Here is a 25,134-nt window from a genome sequence, read left to right as displayed (position 1 = left end):
TTCAGAAACGCTTTCCTTGCCATTGCCAGTCTACATTTTATATCCGCTCTACTTCGGCCATCATCAGTTATTTTGCTCCCCAAATAGCAAAACTCCTTCACTATTTTAAGTGTCTCATTTCCTAATCTAATTCCCTCAGCATCAACCGACTTAATTCTACTACATTCCATTATCCTCGTTTTGCTTTTGTTGATGTTCATCTTATATCCTCCTTTCAAGACACTGTCCATTCCGTTCAGCTGCTCTTCCAAGTCCTTTGCTGTCTCTGACAGAATTACAATGTCATCGGCGATTCTTCTCCATGGATTTTAATACCTACTCCGAATTTTTCTTTTGTTTCCTTTACTGCTTGCTCAATATTCTGATTGAATAACATCGGGGACAGGCTACAACCCTGTTTCACTCCCTTCCCAACCGCTGCTTCCCTTTCATGCCCCCCATCTCTTATAACTGCCATCTGGTTTCTGTACAAATTGTAAATAGCCTTTCGCTCCCTGTATTTTACCCCTGCCACCTTCAGAATTTGAAAGAGAGTATTCCAGTCAACATTGTCAAAAGCTTTCTCTAAGTCTACAAATGCTAGAAACGTAGATTTGCCTTTCCTTAATCTATTTTCTAAGATAAGTCGTAGGGTCAGTATTGCCTCACGTGTTCCAACATTTCTACGGAATCCAAACTGATCTTCCCCGAGGTCGGCTTCTACCAGTTTTTCCATTCGTCTGTAAAGAATTCGTGTTAGTATTTTAGTTAGTTAGTAGCACAGAAGTAACAAACTTCATGATGCACGATGCTACAAACTTTTCGCGTATCTTGTTTATGACGTCATATCACCTGAACTATCATGAGTTGGTGGTTCTCATCCCAATAGCGACTGTTACCTGACAGTAAGGGATACGTGTACCAAATTTGGTTGAAATCGGTCCTGTTGTTTAGGAAGAGATGTGGAACATACATACATACCCTGTACATCCATTTTTATAATACGTATGTTCGGATTCACGACATACATTAAGCCGTGGGCAGCCTCTGTCGATGCACATTGATAAACGTCACAAAAAATATGAACTGAATCTCATCTATAGACACAATAGTAGGATCAAATCTGAGAGAGATGCTGAACCATGAGAAACAGTCGAGGCGACAAAGAGGAGATTTCGGTGGCTCTTGGCACATGGCTGACGACATTGGGTTGCAGTCCTAGCGCCAGATAATCGCGTTCGCCAAGTGAACGAAACGTCGTGAGTATTCGAACGACATTGATGTTTTCTATTCAAGGAAATGGGCAGCTGAACGGCTACTACTGCATGGCGGCCGCGACGGTGACGATAGCTACAACTCTCAGTCCATGTCGAAACACAAACTGAAGGAGCCGAATGTGGTTAAGGTCAGAACTTTTGTGGCATAGCTGGCGCCACACTCTGGTAGCCTTCTGATTTCAAAAAATAGAGCCGTAGCCAACTACATGGGAGGCCAAGGAGCCAGAGCCTGCCTGCCCAGACGTAGTAGGTTTCCTTTTTGCCACAGGATTTTCTATACTGGCTCAGCCCCAAATACTGGAAAGGTGGCTTTCACTGTATCACTACGCCTTCCACAAGGAAAAAGATGCTCGTTTAAAACTAGAGCAATTTTGAGTAAACCGTTGAAATGTCTCTCTGTGCGCCGTTCCATTGGTTGTGTTGAGCTGGCTTCGGCCTTCTGACACTTTTTAGCACCTGTAATTGTCACTGCATCTGAGCTTTTGATCTGGGGAAAAAGGTTAACTGCAGAGCATTTCATCAGATCAGGCACATCTGAAAAACATGGAACGTGCCCCTTAGTAAAGCTCCACGGCATGTCCGTTATATAAAATGAATTTATGTGCCCAGTGTGTTGGGTGACTATCAGTTTGGTTTTAGGAAACATAAAGGCACCAGATAGGCAGTTCTGATGTTGCGGTCGATAATGGAAGCAACACTAAACAAAAATCAAGACACGTTCATAGGATTTGTCAAGCTGGAAAAAGCGTTCGACAATGTAAAATGGTGCAGGATGAAATTCTGAGAAAAATAGAGGTAAACTACAGGGAGAGGCAAGTAATATACATGTACAAGAGCCAAGAGGGAATAATAAGAGTGGACGACCAAGAACGAAGTGCTCGGATTAAAAAGAGTGTAAGACAGGGATTAAGTCTTTCTCCCCTACTGTTCAATCTGTACATCGAAAAAGCAATGATGGAAATAAAAGAAAGATTCAGGAGTGGAATTAAAATCCAAGGTGAAAGGACATCAATGATACGATTCTCCGATGACATTGCTATCCTGAGTGAAAGTGAAGAAGAATTAAATGATCTCTTGTATGGAATGAACAATATAATGAGTACAGAATATGGATTGAGAGTAAATCGAAGAAAGACGAAAGTAATGAGAAGTAGCAGAAATGAGAAAAGCGAGTACTCTGACATGTGGTTCAGAATAGACAAGGGGGGCTGTTGGCGAAACTGCTTCCATCTGAAGATGAGCATGAGTGATCGAAACATGCAATCTAATTAAAAATGTACAACTGAGCTGGAACGATAAATGAGGATTATCTTAAACACTCCATTACACTTAATTTTTCTTCTGCTATTATATTTAGAGACGACATTTTCTCTTGAACACCGTATGCTACCATTATGCAGCATAGACTGCCTGCAAAGAAAAAAAAAAGGAGGAGGAAACGAACTGAAATTTCACTGTTTAAGAGGGTCTGTGGTGTTATTTCAGTGATTACAAAATCAAGTCAAATTTAAAAAGAATTTGGCAGTATGTGGCCACTTATTAGAAGGAGGTTGCATCCTTCGTAGCACGAATGTACCGTTTCCTGAACCAAGCGGACCTACAGTTATTGTAACTGATTCTTGATATCTTTGATACGGAATTGACGTCTGACCTGGTTCCACACTTGTTCTATCGGGCTCAGATTTGGGTATCGTGCTGTCAGCGTGAGTACGTCAACGTTACACACACAGTTCATAGAAATACGAGCCCTATGTGGACGAACTTAAGTATCTCTAGAATTTATGGTTATTAAAAGATGGATATGTCGATTATAGTGTTGCTGGTATGTATTAAAACATTGTTTCCTCTAATAGTGTGACCGGTGCCACGAAACTGAGCTTAATATGGGTCTAGAGAATGCAGAGTCAACGAAAATACTACTGCAGAAGCTGTGTGCATATGGACTGAAGAATTACTACAGCTAAATCTCTAAAAAAATGAGCTAAACGGGAAGAAGATGTTCCTTTGTCCATGTGGAGATCACTTTTAGACTGATTTCTGGTATTTTTGCATATGGAAAATATAAGGAGAAGTCTGCTACTCAAATTGTAATTTCCACCTTTGAAGGAAGATGAAGGTTCTCAAAGGAATGAGTAAAGATCAGATAGTTTAACGTCCCGTTGCCAAGATGATAAGAAGGGTATAGACAGGTTTAACGCCCCATCAACGACAACGTCATCAGAAACAGACCACCAGCTTCGAGTGGAAAAGGAATGGCAAGGAAATTATTAGCGATCTTGTTTATGAAACTATCTTAGCATTCGCCTCCAATGATTTAGGGAAAACATGTATAATGTAAATGAGGACCGCCGGAAAGTGATTTGACCCCTGGTTTTCCCAAGTTCATTATCTTCATTATCTTAAGCTACTGCGAAACACTACTCAATGCATATGATAGTAAATGCCAGTTACAGCTGAACTGTCCTCTTCGATATGCAGCTCCCGCATCTTCACAGCACAACGTGTGAGAAAATACACTGCCGGAAAAGAAATTAATACAATCTTATAGAGTTTGCCAATTCACTCAGGATTTATTGTTGCAACAGTGCATATGGACTACATGAAATGATTACGTTTACGGTACAACAGCGCAAGTAATTCTGAGGAAGCAGCTATCGGCCCATGCTGAATCACCCGTATTAGTACGTGGTGTAGCCTCCACGGGCGGCAATGCAGGAGCCGACTCTGCCATCTAGTAGATCGTACAGGTGGCACATAGTGTCAGCGGGCACATTCTGCCACGCCTGTTCGCGCAGGTCTGGAAGAGTTGTTGGTTGACGCGTCGCACGGGTCACTTCACGTCCAATAATACGACACGTAATTTCTAAGACTTTCCCGGCGATTTGTTGTCATCTCGTAGAATCGGGTGTACTGCCGGTGGTCCGCGTCTTCCCAACACGATGTTTCGACGTCGTAACTCGGCGTCTTCATCGGGTGTTCCCTGAGACTGGTTGACGAGCTGACCTTGTCCCATATTTTTGCGTGGGCGGTGTGTGGCGCCCCCTATGCCGTCCGCGCCCACTGTGGCCATTTCTGGCGGTGGTATCAGTCTCTAGGCGCTCCATCTTCGGTCCGCGCCCGTGGCGGCTACGCTACGCTACGCAAATTCACGGAGCTTCGTACTCCGGTGTGTTGTAGGGTGAGCGGATCAAGCCTTTCCTACTTCTTCCAGGGTGTTTTGGAAGTTGTCCTCTCGTCGGAATCTTCCTCACGGTTACGTTGCTTCTTTTAGTTCATCTGGCTCATGTTGCGGCGTGCCTTCACTCCAGCAACAGGTCTGGCCACCTTGTGGTCGGGCGCCAGTGCACTTGGTTTCCCAAGTTGCGTACAAGACCCGTTGCGGCTCTCTTCTGAGGTAGCAGACATCTCAAGGCATTCCCTATTGGGTCCGCGCCCGATAGGCGCGATCCTAGCACTATCATGGCTTTGTTGAAGTTCCTTCTGCCTTAGGATTTTTTCTTCTTTTTTTTTTTTAGCAATTTTCATTCCTTCCCCAATATGAGGAGAACGCGGGCCTTACTAGAGCTTACTTTGCTCTTTTTCAGCCGAGGGTGTACAGGGGACATCATTTGGTTATTTTATTTTATTCGTTTGCATATGTGCTAATGAGTGTGGGGGGGGTACTTAAATCTCGCAATTGGGAATTTATTTGAAGGAATTTTGGGGGCAACTCCGGTATTCACCTTACGGCCTGAGGAAAACCTGCAAAACACGACCAGAACTGCTGGTGTTGCCACCTGTGGTTGTTGTTTCTTCTCATTTCATGGGCTGCTCTTCCAGTCAGTAGTGGTAGCTGCGGCGGTAGTTGGAGTAGCATCCGTTTCTTCGCTGTCGCTTCTCCTCTTCGTCCCGCAGGCGTGCTTCTTCCTCTTCTCTCTTCCTTTGCGGCCGGTACTCCAGGCAGCTGCACTGATCTCTGCCTCGCTCGTCACGATTTGGACATACATACTCCATTATCTCGAGGTCAAATATGCATCTGCTGTCTGTGATGACTTCTTTCGTCATCACTTCTACGTCTATCAGCGCGGCGCGGTTTGTCTGCTCGGCTTGGTCACTTGCAATAGACGGTTGTGTTTCCATTTGTACCGCCACCGCTGCCATTCGCAGCTTGCGCTCGAATGCCTCCCGTAGCATGAGGCAAGCAGCTTTCATCTCCGCATGCAGCGCGATCTCGAAGCGCGTTTCCGCTTCTTTCAGCGCGGCTTCGATGGCTGCGTGCGTTCCTTCTTCGCTGCTGTCCTCTCGTGCGCCGCCTTCTGCCGCTGCGGCGTCCTCGACTTGTCGGCGGTCTGGCGCCGGCGGACGCCGCCTATTCGCGGTCGGCCGGCCCGCCCCTTTGCCACTCTCACTGATGGTGGGGGCGGCTGTCCGCTCAGGGGGACAGCTTGTTGCCATCTCGTTGGTCCTCTTCGTCTTCTCCGTCTTCTCTTGTTTTTGGCCTTGGCGTGTTCTCCAATTGCAGCTCGCCGCGCCTTGTCGTTTTTGGCATGGTCCGCAAAGGCCTTGCACCCACTCCAGCTGGCCACGTGCGGCTCGCCACAGCGCCACAGCGCACTTGACACAGGTTGACTGGTTGCGGCAGTATTTTGCCACGTGCCCCTCTTGTTGGCATTTAAAGCACTGAGGCCTGGTGCCCAGTTCTGCAGGCAGAGGCTCTATCGTCACGTCGAATCCCAGGATTCTGTTGATCCCCAGTACTTGGTCCATTGGGGTCATCTCTGGTATGTTCACGGCCGGGATGAATAGTGGAGGTCTTCTCCTGTATGCCTTGGGATGTCTGAGACCTCAGAAGAGAGCCGCAATGGGCGCGGACTGAAGATGGAGCGCCTAGAGACTGATACCACCGCCAGAAATGGCCACAGAGGGCGCGGACGGCATAGGGAGCGCCACACACCGCCCAGGCATAAATATGGGACAAGGCCAGCTCGTCAACCAGTCTCAGGGGACACCTGATGAAGACGCCGAGTTACGACATCGAAATATCGTGTTGGGAAGACGCGGATCACCGGCAGTACACCCGATTCTACGAGATGACAATACGACATGTGTTCCTTTTGGAGACGAGTCCAGAGGTCGAGCTGGCCAGGGAAGTCGCTGCGTGTCTTCCAGAGCACGTTTAGTTCCAGGGGGAATGTGTGGGCGAGCATTATCCTGTTGGAACAAGACATCACCTTCCTCTTGCAAGAACGGCAAAATACACTCCTGGAAATTGAAATAAGAACACCGTGAATTCATTGCCCCAGGAAGGGGAAACTTTATTGACACATTCCTGGGGTCAGATACATCACATGATCACACTGACAGAACCACAGGCACATAGACACAGGCAACAGAGCATGCACAATGTCGGCACTAGTACAGTGTATATCCACCTTTCGCAGCAATGCAGGCTGCTATTCTCCCATGGAGACGATCGTAGAGATGCTGGATGTAGTCCTGTGGAACGGCTTGCCATGCCATTTCCACCTGGCGCTTCAGTTGGATCAGCGTTCGTGCCGGACGTGCAGACCGCGTGAGACGACGCTTCATCCAGTCCCAAACATGCTCAATGGGGGACAGATCCGGAGATCTTGCTGGCCAGGGTAGTTGACTTACACCTTCTAGAGCACGTTGGGTGGCACGGGATACATGCGGACGTGCATTGTCCTGTTGGAACAGCAAGTTCCCTTGCCGGTCTAGGAATGGTAGAACGATGGGTTCGATGATGGTTTGGTTTGTACCGTGCACTATTCAGTGTCCCCTCGACGATCACCACTGGTGTACGGCCAGTGTAGGAGATCGCTCCCCACACCATGATGCCGGGTGTTGGCCCTGTGTGCCTCGGTCGTATGCAGTCCTGATTGTTGCGCTCACCTGCACGGCGCCAAACACGCATACGACCATCATTGGCACCAAGGCAGAAGCGACTCTCATCGCTGAAGACGACACGTCCCTCCATTCACGCCTGTCGCGACACCACTGGAGGCGGGCTGCACGATGTTGGGGCGTGAGCGGAAGACGGCCTAACGGTGTGCGGGACCGTAGCCCAGCTTCATGGAGACGGTTGCGAATGGTCCTCGCCGATACCCCAGGAGCAACAGTGTCCCTAATTTGCTGGGAAGTGGCGGTGCGGTCCCCTACGGCACTGCGTAGGATCCTACGGTCTTGGCGTGCATCCGTGCGTCGCTGCGGTCCGGTCCCAGGTCGACGGGCATGTGCACCTTCCGCCGACCACTGGCGACAACATCGATGTACTGTGTAGACCTGACGCCCCACGTGTTGAGCAATTCGGCGGTACGTCCACCCGGCCTCCCGCATGCCCACTATACGCCCTCGCTCAAAGTCCGTCAACTGCACATACGGTTCACGTCCACGCTGTCGCGGCATGCTACCAGTGTTAAAGACTGCGATGGAGCTCCGTATGCCACGGCAAACTGGCTGACACTGACGGCGGTGGTGCACAAATGCTGCGCAGCTAGCGCCATTCGACGGCCAACACCGCGGTTCCTGGTGTGTCCGCTGTGCCGTGCGTGTGATCATTGCTTGTACAGCCCTCTCGCAGTGTCCGGAGCAAGTATGGTGGGTCTGACACACCGGTGTCAATGTGTTCTTTTTTCCATTTCCAGGAGTGTATATGGTACAACAACATTCTGCACGTGCTGATTAGCGTCCCCATCAGAAACACGAGAGGTGAACAGCAGTTGTAGCTTATCACATCCCAGACCAGAAGACTTGGGGTGGAGCCAGTGTGTCTTGGAGGAATGCACTCTACGAGAAACCGCTCACTATGTCTACGTTGCGCGCGTAAACGACCATCACTTGCGTGCAGGCAGAATTAACTTTCATCGCTGAAGGCGACGGCGCGCCGTTCCACCTTGTAAGCGCTTCTCTGAAGCCACCAGTGGAGCCGTGCTCGTCGGTGCTGTGGCGTGAGTGGAAGACGGCTGGAGGCGTGCGCGCCCCTACTCCCACTGTTAGTAACCGGTTCTCAACAGCTCGTGTTGACACGTCTGGACTCACAAGCTTTTATATCTGTGCTGTGGTCACTGTACGATCTGCCATTGCTGCCCTTACAATACGACGATCCTGGTGGACGTCTGTGGTATCTGAACGTCCAGAAGCTCGTCTATGGGTGTGAGAATGTTCACGTGACCGCTTATATCAGCATCGTTTTACAACTGAAGCAGCGCGTCCAACTTGTGTGGGAATTCTCTGAAAGGACCATCCCGCCACTCTGAAGGCCACAATTTGACTCCTTCAATCTCGCTCACTTGGTTGTAGGAAGCACTAATGGGTCTCCGTGGCATGATTGCTTGCTTGCTTCATGTGTTTGCAGCATACTCAGCCTTGTTGCATTTTTTATGTTGTGTCAAAAGAGTGATCGCCTTTGGTGGTTTTTACTTCTGCAGTGGCAAAGTGTGAGAAATACTTTCACTTTATCACTTTATTATGTATTCACTTGCAAAGGGACTTGGTCTCTCTGTGGGTCCTTGAGTCCTTTGAAGGCGTCGGTTAGGTGTCTTGTGGCTGTGAGCATTCCCCATTAAAGGATAGACACACACGGAGTTCTGCTAGCTAAGCCACCACGGTATCTACCGGACGACGTTGAAACCATTATCAGAACAGCTACTGTCTCGCATTGTAATGTATTGTATTATCTTGTATGTTAACCGGGGGCCTAGAAACGACGGAGAGGCTCCGTCCCCGCCGCAGCCGCAGTGGTCCACAACCCCAGGACGACTACCGCAGTCCACTACACCCCTCCGCCGCACCACACCGAACCACTCTTTCAGGGTTATTGTGCGGTTCGGCCCCCGGTGGATCCCCCCCCCCCCCCCCCCTCCCCCAGGGAACGTCTCACACCAGACGAGTGTAACCCCAATGTTTGCGTGGTAGAGTAATGGTGGTGTACGCGTGCGTGGAGAACTTGTTGCGCAACAATCGCCGACGTAGTATAGCTGAGGCGGAGTAAGGGGAACCAGCCCTCATTCGCCGAGGCAAATGGAAAACTACCTAAAAACCATCCACAGACTGGCCGGCTCATCGGACCTCGACACAAATCCGCCGGGCGGATTCGTGCCGGGGACCAGGCGCTCCTTCCCAATCCGGAAAGCCGTGCGTTAGACCACACGGCTAACCGGGCGGGCTTACTATCTCACAGGTGGCCTATACCGTCGTCGGATCAAAATCTGCGTCGCCCTTCCAGGTGTACTAATTTATTTTCCCTCCAGTGTATCTTTCATGTAAAAAATTTTGACCGCATGTTCCGACTTCACCGGTTTTTACTTTATATAAGAATAAAACTCAACAGTCTGAAGTGCAAATTATTTTCTTTCTATTGTTGGCGACCGGTTTCTGTTATCATAATTATCATCTGACAAAATAATTTTACCGAAACTACACGAGAAACCAGTGATCTTAGCTTCCGTATACTACCAAAAACAGTCACCACTACCTGACCTTTTCTGTTTCCCTGCGTAGACAGCGGCCAAATACGCTAATTAATAGTCAACGAGTTTGTTCACTTGGCTGCAGAGAGTAGAATTTGCAGTCATATTGATGTTCTACTTATCCTGCCCGTTTTCAATACTAATCCTCATTTTGCATAACTAATACATGCGAGATCCGCCAATCCGCGGAATTAAGTTGTCGGAGAGAGGTATTTAGTTTCCCTCTGTCTGTTGTGAACTGTAAAGCTAAAATGGATCAGCTCGAAACACACATAGTTTGAAACTTATTAGCAACAAGCATGTAATGTTTAGAATTGCTTTCCTGGCACACAGGTATCCTTGATCGACTGTGAATTTTTAAAACGTACAGAGTGCCGCTCGGGAATTTCTTTATTTAAAAAAATCATAATCAGAAAGTATGAGAGATTTGAAATTTTGGAAATTTGTGGTAAGCGTCTGTGGGACCAAACTGCTGAGGTCAACGGTCCCTAGACTTACACACTACTTAAACTAACTTACGCTAGGGATAACACACACACCCATGCTAAAAAAAAAACGGTTTAAATGGCTCTGAGCACTATGGGACTTATCTGAGGTCATCAGTCCCCTAGAACTTAGAACTTGTAAGACGTGTATATTTCTATTGTCTATTGTCAAACCACAATTTATGAAAGATGTTTATATTTTATTAATAGGATTAAGTAGGAATAATTAATATTTGTCATGTTGGAAATAATTGTGGTAGCAGGGGACGTGTGCACCAAAATATTGTTGACAAGAGAGACCGCAAATTGATATAATTTAAGAAAAGAGCGGGAAAGACCGCGCATTGATACATTTTGTAATGGTATCAGGGATTGTCTGCACCAGAAAGCATTTTTGGTAGGAGAGACCGCACTTTAGCGTTCGTAGGAAGTCAGTAGCAAGCGAGATGTGAAGCGAGTCGGTAGCAGGTCTGAAGCGAGAGGTTGAGAGGAGTAGTGTGCCTGCCAGCCACCAGCTGTGATTTACAAGAGATTATAAATGGATGTACAGAGACATCAGCTAACTATTATAATAAGGGGAACTAATATTATTGAATTAATTTTTTGAGAAACTCAGGACTACTGGAGGTATGTTTGCGCATTGCTAGTTGTAAGATTATTGTAAAAAGTAAATCCCATTTGAACGTTTGTAAAATCATTTCATTCAGAATATAATTAACTTTTACCAGCAATATTGCATTTCTAATTATAATATATCCCAAAAACCATCAACGTAAAACTTTGCAAAATTTTATTGTTGTCAAGAAAAAGTGTAACTATGAATTACGTAACTTCAGTCAAATTAATTAAAGAATAACGTCAGCTTTGCTATTAAAGAATAACGTCAGCTTTGGTAATAAATACTGCCGCTTATTGGCTCTGAGCACTATGGGACTTAACATGTATGGTCATCAGTCCCCAGCCACTTATTATGACAGCCCACCAGCAGTTAATAGATTATAGTAAACCGGAGTAAGTATATTCATGTCGCAGTTCGATGTAGCAGTCAGATGGCGATCCAGTAACAGTAAAAAAGGTAAGGAACAGTTTTGGGTTATTGCAGGTAACGACTGAAGGCCACAACGACGACACATTCTATATTTCGTCGAAATAATCAGAAAATCACTTTTAATAAGCAGCAATTAAATTTGTGTGCGAAGATTGAGAAAGAGAATAAATTCCAAAGGAAAGATTTCATTTGTTATTATTAAGCAAGAGATAGAAATCCTAAGGGAAGGTTACATAGGTTATTGTAAAAGGGAAGGTTATCATTAACAAAAGAGGTATAGAGGAGACGGTTATTGCGTAACAAAATAGATATAAAGGAGACGGGAAGGTTTCAAACTACTTAAACCTAACTAACCTAGGGACATCACATACATCCATGCCCGAGGCAGGATTCGAACCTCCGACCGTAGCGGTCGCGCGGCTCCAGACTGAAGCGCCTAGAACCGCTCGGCCACTCCGGCCGGAACTCACCCATGCCCGAAGGAGTACTCGAACCTCCGACGCGGGGAGAGATTTGAGACAGCCCCATAAGAAAAAGGCGCACGGCGCTAAATCTGGCGAGCGTGCTGGCCGCTGGAGATCGCCCCTCAAAGAAATGAGACGCGGGGAAGTGTTCGCACGACATGGTCATCGATGTTCGTGCCGTGTGAGCTGTGGTGCAAACTTGTCGAAAACAGACATCACCCATCTTCAAGTTCTGGAAGAAAAACTGTTCAACCATCTGAAAATAACGCTCAGAAGTGACCGTCACTGCCTTATCGTTCTCTTCGAAAAACCATGGGCCAATAATGCCAACTTTAGATAGTGCACACAAAAAAGTTACACGGGTATGCAGGGGCTGCTCGTGAAGTTCTCGGTGGTTCGTGCCACTCCAATACCGCATATTTTGTTTATTCACGCAGCCAGACAAATGAAAATGTGCCTCGTCCCTGAGGAACACTAAGGCATCATGAGGCAGGTCATCGATCAAGGCGTGATTATGTTACAACTTTCAGGGATGACGGAGAAGGACAAATGTATCAATTTGACGTAAGACATCCTCATACAGAAACGCCAGAGTCGAAAGTTATAAGTGAAAATCTTTCTGATACCTCTGACATGAAATACACGTAGTGGTACTGTTGTTGTTAAGATTGTAGGATAGGAAATCCCGATGAGCACTTAGATGTAGAAGTTGGGATAGTAACTCAACTAATCCGAATCAGCTGGCGTACTGACATGAACAATCCTTGTGTATAACTCTGCAGTCTACGTTCACATGTTGGAGTAAGGTCGATTAGCCCTCACCAAATGGAGTTTTATCCAGTGGCGGGACTTGCAGACATGATTTTCGTGGATGGAGAAGTAAATGGAAGCAGCAGACAAGCAGGAAGGTTGTACAGGACCAGCTATCCGCATAGAAGACATCCGGCTCGCATCATGTTTCCAAGACTGTTCCAACGTGTGAATGAAACATGGTAATTGGTATCACAGTACAACGACCGAGGAGGACGATGAACTACACGGACTCCCAACTCCAACATGCAGTGCTTGCTTGAGTGGACGAGGCATCTGCAGTCAGCACTCGATGAGTTGCACGTGAAATGAAAGTTTTGCAGAGTACTGTGTGGCAAGTATGAAGGGAAATGCAGCCACACACCAAAGTGCGAGCTTTGACTCCTGTGACGCTGTTCAGATGACTCCGAGTAAATTGGAATGGGTACAACAGAACTTTGTGCGTCGATGTCCTTCTGCATTAACGCTACGGGACGCCATTTTGAACAATTGTTGTAAATTTAGCAGCTGCCGAGAATTCTTCCGGGTTGTATGGCCGTGGTCCATGGAACTCTTCTATCCCTGACGTTTCAGCACAACCAGGAGCACCTCCGAAGATGTCCAACGTAGCTTTGGACGAAACGTCAGGGATAGAAGAGTTCCACGGACCACGGCCATACAACCCGGAAGAATTCTCGGCAGCTGAAACATCCGGTCGTGAAAACCTTCATTGTAAATTTAGAAGCTTGTGAAACCTGTGCAGTTAAACTGAATTCATTATTATTGTACCGTATGCTTAACATTTTCGGTCTCCTTGACATCAAGTTGCGTGTGCCACTTCTAGTCTATCAATAGGGGAAATTATCTGTGGCTATTGTGGAGTATTCAGCGGGAATTCTATGCGCTATGCTCAAGATTCGGAAATTGGGGCCGTCTTCGCTTGTGTAAGGTGTGCTCAATAGAAAAGGAGACCTTCGCTGTAGCGGAGTTGCATGAAATGCAAGTGAGTGAATGCGTTTACCGTGAGATGGTGCGGTGGTATTCCCAGTTGTACAAGTGGAGTTGACGGCTTCGCAACAGTTTCCTCATTTCTGGCCAGTTGTTTCCGCAGTTCGTTGCATGATAGATTTCTCCCGATCAGCACAAAGAGCGGTTATCCAATTTCTTCGCGCAGAAGGGCAGCATGCTTTACAAACTTTATCGCAGGATGAAAGAGGTGTACGGAGAGCAGTGTTTCGCTCGATGATTAATATGCCGTGGTGTCAACGTCATGAGATGGGATGTGTGGCCAAGAGGACCCTCAAGGTCCTTTAAAAATTTCAGTGGAAGGTCCTGGAACACTCTCCTGACACCCCCATATCTCCTCATGTGGCTCTCATATCTTTGACCTCTTAAAACAATCTCTAGAACATCAGAGATAAATCTGTGGCAATGATGTGAAGAGCACCGTGGAAAAATGGATTGGTCAGCAACCTAGGAATCTCTACACTGAAGCCAGCTATTCCCTTCCTACGTGCTGGGATCCGTGCATCGATGTCAAGGGTAGTTACATACAGTTGCACTGTTCCACTTGAAGTGTAATTATAATATTGTTATAAAAATTTCTTTACATGCAACTGTAGTCTCCTTTACATTTGGACACAACTAGTACCTTTGACACGGCCGTTTCTGGTGTAGGATCCATTACCTCAGACTGGTACATTTATTCTTCTCCGTCGTCCTTGAAAGTTTGTAACAGCGTCACATGGACTTCCACGTATAAAAAGAATCAACAGACAGTTTGACGTTTTGTTCTGCTTTGTAATCTTTAGGACGCCTGTTGCCAAAAATACAAGTTTCGTCTTACTATTCTTCCAATTCACGATAGAAGTATGATTAAAACTTCGTAATAACACATACCTTACATTATAGTTAGCATAATTACACATATTACATTACTGATTCTCAGCCATAGAATAACGACCAGCAAAAATGGGCGAATATTACCTATAAAGCAAGAAGGAAGTTAGTAACAGAAATAAACTGAATACCCACCTGAGTAAAAATTTCTCGGTGTACATGCCGCGTCAAATCAGGATAAATCTCCGAGCTTTCGACCACTGCCTCCATGGTCTTCGTCAGGGCTAAAACTGAATACCCACCTAATAAATTAGCAGACAAAAGAGCCATTTTCTTCTCTTTTTAAGGGCAAGGCCTAATATTTTTTTAAAAATAAGTATTGCCTCTCTTCATTTCGATGGTATGACGTTTGTTGCTTTGTATTCTCGTTATGGGGCGCAGTTTCCTTGTTACATAAGAGTAATAATAATTTTGCACAGGATCTGACAATTGGTACATTCTTACACTTCAGTCGAGTTTCCAACATACGGATAATTTTATTTAATGTACAAGGTGTACAACTTTGCTTCCGCCGTTTTTTCCCCAACATTTGAGGCTTTAATGAAACAAATTGGTTACACATGTATGATTCAAAGTATTTTCCATCGCTGGCGATTACTTTCTCCCATCTTTGGGGCAGTGTACGAATTCCGCGTCAAAAAAATTGTTCATCTTTTGAAGCGATTCACGACTCGATCCAGTTTGTAACTTGTTAATGAGATCGGAAGTTTTGGTCAGCCAGGTCACGCGCCATTGATCTAAACAGGAAATTACCTCTTTTGCAACGTGGGGTCGAGCGTTGTCGTGCTGCAAAATCACTTTATCTTGCCTCTCGTTGTATTGCGGCCGTTTGTCTTTTAATGCTCTGCTCAAACGCATTAATTTCGTTCGATAACGAGCACCTGAGATTTTTTCACTTGGTTTTAAAACTTCATAGTACACGACGCTGAGCTGGGCCCAGCAAATGCAGAGCATGATCTTGCAGCCATGAATATTCCTTTTGGCCGTCGACGTGGAAGCATGGCCGAGATATCCCCATGATTTTTACGTTTAAGGTTATCTTAATGAACCGATTCTTCGCCCCGGTCACAATGCGATGCAGAAATCCCTTCCGCTTTTGCCTCTGAAGCAACTGTTCACAGCCGGCCGGTGTGGCCGTGCGGTTCTAGGCGCTTCAGTCTGGAACCGCGTGACCGCTACGGGCGCAGGTTCGAATCCTGCCTCGGGCATGGATGTGTGTGATGTCCTTAGGTTAGTTAGGTTTAAGTAGTTCTAAGTTCTAGGGGACTGATGACCACAGATGTTAAGTCCCATAGTGCTCACAGCCATTTGAACCAACTGTTCACAAACACACAAACGCCGTTCAACGTCTCTTGGTTTCAGCTCAGTTCCTTCTTTCTGAATCATGCCCATAGCCTTGAGACATTTTGAAATGGCTTGCTGTGTCACTCCCACTAATCGTCGCAATTCTTCTTGAGTTTGACGCGAGTCTGCAATCAGCAATGTCACCAATTCTGCATCTTCGAAAACATTCTCTCTTCCACCACTTGCCGGTCTAAGACGTTAACATCACCGTTCTTGAAGCGTTGAAACCACTCACGACACGTTCTTTCAGTAATAGCGTCCTTAACGTACTTACTAGAGAGCATTCGATGAGCCGCTGTTTTCTTCATATTGGAACAAAACAGCAATACCTCCCGCAAATGACTGACATTTTCTATCAAGAGCAACTTTATGATGCAGACATAAATGATTAATGTTTAAATGAGGTTATGCTGACCGAGATCCAAGCTAACTGCCTGACGTCTGCGATCTGTTTCTTTCGACCGCTACTTACCGTTTCGCCATCTATCGGCAAACGGCGGAAGCAAAGTTGTACACCTTATATTTACTTCATGTTGAAAAGATTATACTCCATGACGCTTGACAGCTACCGGTGCTGCTTCCAGCATTCAACAAGCGAATGGCAGACGGCTGCCGTAAGACTGATTGAAAGCTGTAGCTGTCTAAACACTGATGAGGAAAAACATTACGGCCGCTGCAGTTCCATGATTTAATGCCGCCAGACGGTACATGACACGGTAAGTAAACTATAGAGGGTGGTGCAGCTGGCCCTACCGATAGGTTTTATGCAACCCGCAATGCCTACAAAAATCGCACGCGAGGCTTCCATATTTTCTCGCTTGCTACGCGCAGACTAGCTATTAGTCCTATAGAAAAAAAATGAACACGACCATTTCGTAAGAAATTTAAAATAGTTAAATTTTGTACGGGGTACGTTTTCGCTGGGGGCCACAGTTTTCAAGTTATTCGAGAGAAACTTGTTTGAAGGTCACTTTTGTTCGTTTTTCCTGAATTATTAAAAAATAGCGCCTCACGAAAACGCATCCCAGTAGAAAATATAACTACATTAAATTTATATAGGACTAATAGTTAACACTTAGAGAGGATTCGAAAATCTTGCACGTGATATTTAAAGGCGATGTGGGCTGCATAAAATCTATGGGTAGGGACAGCTGAATCACATTGTATAAGAACGGATACCATCGATGAAAATGCAGCTCTCTTATAATGAAACGATAATTAAATCAAGACCATAAGCTGTCGACAGGCGTTGATATACATCAACGAGGACAGTTGAAAATGTGTGCCCCGACCGGGACTCGAAACCGGGATCTCCTGCTTACATGGGGGATGCTCTATCCATCCGAGCCACCGAGGGCACAGAGGATAGTGCGACTGCAGGGATTTATCCCTTGCACGCTCTCCGTGAGACCCACATTCCCAACTTAATGTCCACACACTACATTCGTAGTGCCCGTGCCCATTACACTCATTACATGTCCGAAAGAACAGATACCATCTTCATATAGTTAAGGCTAACCGGCCATTGCCCTTCTTCTGTGCTGGATGCACACGCATTGCCCGAACTCTTACGAGACTCGGTAAGACTGTCTGCTCCGAGTAATGAGTGTAATGGGCAGGAGCCCTACGAATGTAGCGTGTGGACATTAAGTTGGGAATGTGGGTCTCACGGGGAGCGTGCAAGGGATAAATCCCTGCAGTCGCTCTATCCTCTGTGCCCTCGGTGGCTCAGATGGATAGAGCATCAGCCATGCAAACAGGAGATCCCGGGTTTGAGTCCCGGTCGGGGCCTTTGTCCTAGTTGATGTATATTAACACCTGTCGACAGCTTAGGGTCTTGATTGAATTATCATTTCATTGTATAAGCGGAGTGTCGATTCGGGAAACCCACGAACGAGCGGGGTGGAGCCGCCGTTAGCACACTGGACTCGCATTGACGAGGACGACGGTTCAAACCCGCGTCCTCCAACCTGATTTAGATTTTCCGTGGTTTCCCTAAATCACTTCAGGCAAACCCCGGGGTGGTTCCTTTGACAAAGGGCACGGCCGATTTCCTTCCTCATCCTTCCCTAATCCGAGTTTGTGCTTCGTCTCTAATGACCTCAGTGCAGTCCGGACGTTTGATCTCCTCCTCCTGGTAAATCCATTGACATAAGCGATTTCGACAAAGAGCAGATTGTTATGGCATGGGAAATGGGAAAGTGCATATCGTAAACAGCGAAGCTGATCGACTGTTCGTGTACTACCGTCATGAGCATCCACGGAAAGTGGTTGAAGAATGGTGATCTGTGGCAGAGCTGACGACATAGTACAATACCGGTTCACACACAAGTGTTTCGTAGCACACTGTTCAGCGCACGTCCTCGAACATGAAGCTCCGTATCAGACGATCCATATGTGTTTTCCAATGTTGACTCGAATACATAGTCAGTTACGATTGCAGTAGGCGTGGGATCAGCGAGCTGGGTCACCCTTCTTGTTAGACGAAGTCGATGGTCATATCGAGATAGACCTACGAACAGCTGCTCGAAATATCCACCGCGCCAGTTTGGATTCCGTAGAAATGTTGGAACACGTGAGGCAATACTGACCTTACGACTTATCTTAGAAAAAAGATTAAGAAAAGGCAAACCTACGTTTCTAGCATTTGTAGACTTAGAGAAAGCTTTTGACAATGTTGAATGGAATACTCTCTTTCAAATTCTGAAGGTGGCAGGGGTAAAATACAGGGAGCGAAAGGCTATTTACAGTTTGTACAGAAACCAGATGGCAGTTATAAGAGTCGAGGGGCATGAAAGGGAAGCAGTGGTTGGGAAAGGAGTAAGACAGGGTTGTAGCCTCTCCCCGATGTTATTCAATCTGTATATTGAGCAAGCAGTAAAGGAAACAAAAGAAAAATTCGGAGTAGGTATTAAAATTCATGGAGAAGAAGTAAAAACTTTGAGGTTCGCCGATGACATTGTAATTCTGTCAGAGACAGCAAAGGACTTGGAAGAGCAGTTGAACGGAATGGACAGTGTCTTGAAAGGAGGATATAAGATGAACATCAACAAAAGCAAAACGAGGATAATGGAATGTAGTCAAATTAAGTCGGGTGATGCTGAGGGAATTAGATTAGGAAATGAGACACTTAAAGTAGTAAAGGAGTTTTGCTATTTAGGGAGTAAAATAACCGATGATGGTCGAAGTAGAGAGGATATAAAATGTAGACTGGCAATGGCAAGGAAAGCGTTTCTCAAGAAGAGGAATTTGTTAACATCGAGTATAGATTTAAGTGTCAGGAAGTCGTTTCTGAAAGTATTTGTATGGAGTGTAGCCATGTATGGAAGTGAAACATGGACGATAACTAGTTTGGACAAGAAGAGAATAGAAGCTTTTGAAATGGGGTGCTACAGAAGAATGCTGAAGATAAGGTGGGTAGATCACGTAACTAATGAGGAGGTATTGAATAGGATTGGGGAGAAGAGAAGTTTGTGGCACAACTTGACTAGAAGAAGGGATCGGTTGGTAGGACATGTTTTGAGGCATCAAGGGATCACAAATTTAGCATTGGAGGGCAGTGTGGAGGGTAAAAATCGTAGAGGGAGACCAAGAGATGAATACACTAAGCAGATTCAGAAGGATGTAGGTTGCAGTAGATACTGGGAGATGAAGGAGCTTGCACAGAATAGAGTAGCATGGAGAGCTGCATCAAACCAGTCTCAGGACTGAAGACCACAACAACAACAGTGGAGGCAACGCCGATGGAAGCGGTATTACGCTATAGGGGACATTCACATGGGCTTCCAAGGGAAGTTACCATGACAACTGTGAACTACGTTAACGTTGTTGCGGACCACCTGCATCCCTTCACGCTTATTGTTATCCCAGATTGCTGTGCAATCTTCCAGAAAGGAGCCGCGCCGGGTAGCCACGGTTTGAGGCGCCTTGTCACGGTCCACGGGGCTACCCCCATCGGAGGTTCGAGTCCTCCCTCGGGCACTTGTGTGTGCGTTGTACTTAGCGTAAGTTAGTGTCAGTTAAATTAAGTAGTGTTTAAGCTTAGAGACCGATGACCTCAGCAGTTTGGCCCCATAGGACTTCACACACATTTTAACATTCCTAGAGAGGATAACTGTCGGTGTCAAAAGGCCAGAATGGTGCTACAGTGGTCTGAGCAGCAGGAAAATGAACTCATGCTGATGTGTTGACCATCAACGTCGCCTGATGTGTAACCCGTGGAATAGTTATTGAACGCTACCGGGCGCGGATCCGCGCCCGCAAACCACTGGTCCGTAACCCGTGATCTATGCGCAGGCATCCAGTGCACTAGGGCTGTTGATATTTTCAAAAATGTGAAAACCCGATCGATATTTAAAAAGATATCAATATCAGAAACGATATGTCGAAAACAGTATTGTAAAATCGTTATATTGGTGGAAAAATATCGACGTACCTACCAATAAAAATGTCGGCTACACACTGTAAATATACTGCTGTTTTTAGAGCTGTATATTTGAGTATTGATTTATTATTAGATATTCTGTAAATCAAGAAGCTAGCAGCCCGCCTATTCCTCTTACAGCAGCAACTGAAAGGACAACGATGCACATTCATGCTTGGCGATAAACGCTTTGCTAGCAATGCTATCTGCATGTACACTACTGGCCATTAAAATTGCTACACCAAGAAGAAATGCAGATGATAAACGGGTACTCATTGGGCAAATACATTATACTACAACTGACATGTGATTACATTTTCACGTAGTTTGGGTGCCTAGATCCTGAGAAATCAGTACCCAGAACAACCACCTCTGGCCGTAATAACGGCCTTGATACGCCTCGGCAGTGAGTCAAACAGAGCTTGGATGGCGTGTACAGGTACAGCTGCCTATGCAGCTTCAACATGATACCACAGTTCATCAAGAGTAGTGACTGGCGTATTGTGACGAGCCAATTGCTCGGCCACCATTGACCAGAGGTTTCCAATTGGTGAGAGATCTGGAGAATGTGCTGGCCAGGGCAGCAGTCGAACATTTTCTGTATCCAGATAGGCCCGTACAGGACTTGCAACATGCGGTCGTGCATTATCCTGCTGAAATGTAGGGTGTCGCAGGGATCGAATGAAGGGTAGAGCCACGGGTCGTAACACATCTGAAATGTAACGTCCACTGTTCAAAGTGCCGTCAATGCGAACAAGAGGTGACCGAGACGTGTAACCAACGTGCACCCCATACCATCACGCCGCGTGATACGCCAGTATGGCCATGACGAATACTCGCTTCCCATGTGCGTTCACCGCGATGTCGCCAAACACGGATGCGATCATCATGATGCTGTAAACAGAACCTGGATTCATCCGAAAAAATGACGTTTTGCCATTCGTGCACCCAGGTTCGTCGTTGAGTACACCATCGCAGGCGCTCCTGTCTGTTATGCGGCGTCAAGGGCAACCGCAGCCATGGTCTCCGAGCTGATAGTCCATGCTGCTGCAAACGTCGTCGAACTGTTCGTGCAGATGGTTGCTGTCTTGCAAACGTCCCTCAGGGATCGAGGCGGCTGCACGATCCGTTACAGCCATGCGGATAAGATGCCTGTTATCTCGACTGCTAGTGATACGAGGCCATTGGGATCCAGCACGGCGTTCCGTATTACTCTCCTGAACCCACCGATTCCATATTCCGCTAACAGTCATTGGATCTCGACCAACGCGAACAGCAATGTCGCGATACGATAAACCGCAATCGCGATTGGCTACAATCCGACCTTTATCAAAGACGGAATCGCGATGGTACGCATTTCTCCTCCTTACACGAAGCATCACAACAACGTTTCACCAGGCAAAGTCGGTCAACTGCTATTTGTGTAAGAGAAATCGATTGGAAACTTTCCTCATGTCAGCACGTTGTAGGTGTCGCCACAGGAGCCAGCCGTGTGTGAATGCTGTGAAAAGCTAATCATTTGCATATCACAGCATCTTCTTCCTGTCGGTTAAATTTCGCGTGTGTAGCACGTCATCTTCGTGGTGTAGCAATATTAATGGCCAGTAGTGTAACTGTCGCAATAAAAGGTGTCCGATGGGTTCGTCGTTCGGTTGCGTCACATATCGGATTTGTGCGGAACACTTCATGTCGACTTCCCTGCTTTTTTAATTTCTGCCAACACCAGCGACCTAGCCAGTTTAGTGTCAAAATTACGTGATGAAGCCAAACGTTGCAATTTCTGTTGGTAGCGCCGAGTGCCGATTACATCATGATTCCCCCTTACAAGTCTCCGCCCACCGCAAAGACAAGTCTTGTCACTCAGATTTTTGTTCATCATTTTCAGCAACTATTTTTGAAGAATGCCGGTGTGAGGAAATAGCACACTAGTTGCGTTAAAAATTGTTTTTCAACGCAGCTGGTGTGCTATTTCTTCAAACCCTCCCCACGTTGCCAATATTAGAACCTACACTATGTCCAACCTGACATAGACAATTTCTTGCGAACAGATTTTAGAAGAAAACGTAATTTTAAGCTGATTATAAACCTGACATCAGAAGAGAGCAAAATTAACCCTATTTCTACGGCATGACATAACCGTAACATACGACGTATCTCCCCCTAGTACAGTCTTTGACAGCACCACTAACGTCCAGTGCGGAACAGGACGCCATTTCCATGGTTAACCCTCGATTACCCACGTAAAAGCCGGGGCAACGACAATCTTTGATGCGGATTTTGTAGTTCTGTGTTCAGAGGGCAGCATACTCTAAGCCTTATTTTATACCAATGAACCATTTTAATATTATAATTTATATTCGTTGACGAATAATGATCAATAATTGACATTACGATATATTCCAACTGTAACTGTTCCTTTGTAGTTATGTATTAAGTTATCTAAACATGAACGTGTTTTCTGATTGGCTACTTATGATGTCATACTCAGAATGGTGGGTGTGACCAGCCCTATTAATACCCGTTCCCTCCATGCCCAGTCAGCAGTTACACCAGCGTCGAGGGTCGCCGGAGCTCATCTAGCAGTGTTCATCCACCGCTCTGGGTGTAATTTATTACTATCTATCTTATTTTTATATATTTTATATGCTTATTATAACATCTATACTAGTTTGGCAATATATCTTTACAGAGTCTGAAGATGATTCTTTCTTAGAGTCGAAACCGGAAACTCACTCCAATAAAAAATATGTTAATAAGATTGCGATCAAGACTGATTTAAATTTTAATTTTTGCTACTTTTAAGATCGCTGACTATGTTTTCAAAAATCTTAATTTCAAAGGAACAGCTTCAAATATTTTCCAAAAATTCTGAAAAGAGTGTAATATAAAATAAAAATATCGGCGTTCGATATTGCCGTTTTGATATCGACACATCAGAAGCGGATATTCGCCCACATATATCAATATTTCTCGGCAGAATATCTATATATCGAAGTTTCAGTATTCTATCTAAAGCCCTATTTTCCAAAAATTCTGGAAAGAGTATAATATAAAATAAAAATTCGGGGTTCGATATTGCCGTTTTGATATCGATACATCAGAAGCGTATATTCGCCCATATATATCGATATTTCTCGGCAGAATATCTATATATCGAAGTTTCGGTATTTTATCTACAGCCCTACACTCCACCATACTCCCGGATAACTGCCAACGACTTGTCGTATTCAGGTCACGCATAACTACTGCCGTATTGTGTTTCAAAGGTGAACTGTTAAACAGGTGGCTCATCGATGTATGCCCGGGATGTTGCCGAAATCAAAAAATGGTTGAAATGCCTCCAAGCACTATGGGACTTAACTTCTGCGGTCACCAGCCCCCTAGATTTAGAAATACTTAAACTTAACTAACCTAAGGACACCACACACATCCATGCCCAAGGCAGGATTCGAATCTGCGACCGTAGAAGCCGCGTGGTTCCGGACTGAAGCGCTCGACCACAGCGGCCGGCGTAGCCGAAATCATCAGAATCAGAGTTGACCGACCACCCGTTGTGTGTGGTGTCCTTTGCAAGGATATGCAGGTACTCAAGCACGGCCGATCAGAACCAGTAAAGTGCGCGGCGAAACTGGATTACAAGTGACCAGGAATCATGGGCGAGATACGTTTCGCTCCGCAGTGGACACGGCGACCCGAGAGCACGTGGCACGCCCCTGGTTTATCTGCTACAAGCGCAGCACCGCGGCGTCACAAGCTAACTAACGGCCGAGCGCTTCCCGCACCGCTCCTATTTTCACGGCGTGCTCTCCTGCCCGCGCAGCCGTTGTTATCTGCAAACGCAGGCTGGCGCGCACAGCAAGCAATTTCTCTGTGGATGTCATACAGGAAACACCGCTAACTACTCCCGACAAATGAACTTCCTTAACTAGGTCTTTTGGAATTCTGTATTTCCATTGTTGTTTAGTTTTACTGTAGCATCTACAAAAAAGAAAAATGGATGTACGTGTAGTATAAATTCCGCTCTGAACACAAGGAAACGAATTGATCGAGGTATTTCTGAAAGTGAACATACTATTTTCTGTTCTCACTTTTTTTTCCGGGGACTGCCAGATTTAAAACACTTGGAACGCATATCAGCGATCTAAATGAATAGTAAAAGAAGTTACAGAAATCGAAGGTGATATTACAGATAGATGTTGTGGTAGTCACATTGATATTGACTACACACACACACACACACACACGGTGGTCCTCGTTTTGCTTTTGTTGATGTTCGTCTCATATCCTCCTTCCAAGACACTATCCATTCCTTTCAACTGCTCTTCCAAGTCCTTTGCTGTCTCTGACAGAATTGCAATGTCACCGGCGAACCTCAAAGTTTTTATTTCTTCTCCATGGATTTTAATACCTACTCCGAATTTTTCTTTTGTTTCCTTCATTGCTTGCTCAATATACAGATTGAATAACATCGGGGAGAGGCTACAACCCTGTCTCACACCCTTCCCAACCACTGCTTCCGTTTCATATCCGTCGACACTTATAGCTGCCATCTGGTTTCTGTACAAATTGTAAATAGCCTTTCGCTCCCTGTATTTTAACCCTGCCACCTTCGGTATTTCAAAGATAGTATTCCACTCAACATTGTCAAAAGCTTTCTCTAAAGTCTACAAATGGTAGAAACGTAGGTTTGCCTCTCCTTAATCTAGCCATTTGTTATCCGATCTCAAATTTGAATGGAAAACATTCTGTAAAGTCCCAGGGCAGATATCTTGCCAGTATCAAAGTAGATAACGGGCAAAAAGCGTCGGGATTATCGATTACTGCAGTGAGAGTACTGTCTGTATACATAATTAAGTTTGTACGGAACTCTAACAACGCGAGTCCTGCTGGCATCTGGCCATTTTTTTTTTTTTTTTTTTGAAATTGCGCTCCTGCGAAATTTATTTTCATGCACTTAA

General features: G+C 45.7%; 1 protein-coding gene across 1 annotated transcript in view; it reads right to left on the bottom strand.

Moving 5' to 3' along the window:
- LOC126161413 (protein quick-to-court) overlaps positions 1 to 25,134 on the bottom strand; it is a 765,830-nt gene that overhangs the window by 484,252 nt on the left and 256,444 nt on the right. The window lies entirely within an intron of this gene.

Source organism: Schistocerca cancellata, chromosome 2, assembly GCF_023864275.1.
Source record: "Schistocerca cancellata isolate TAMUIC-IGC-003103 chromosome 2, iqSchCanc2.1, whole genome shotgun sequence".
Lineage (NCBI taxonomy): Eukaryota > Metazoa > Arthropoda > Insecta > Orthoptera > Acrididae > Schistocerca > Schistocerca cancellata.
The sequence above is the reverse complement of the archived record's forward strand: the minus strand, read 5'-3'. Positions and strand labels throughout refer to the sequence as shown.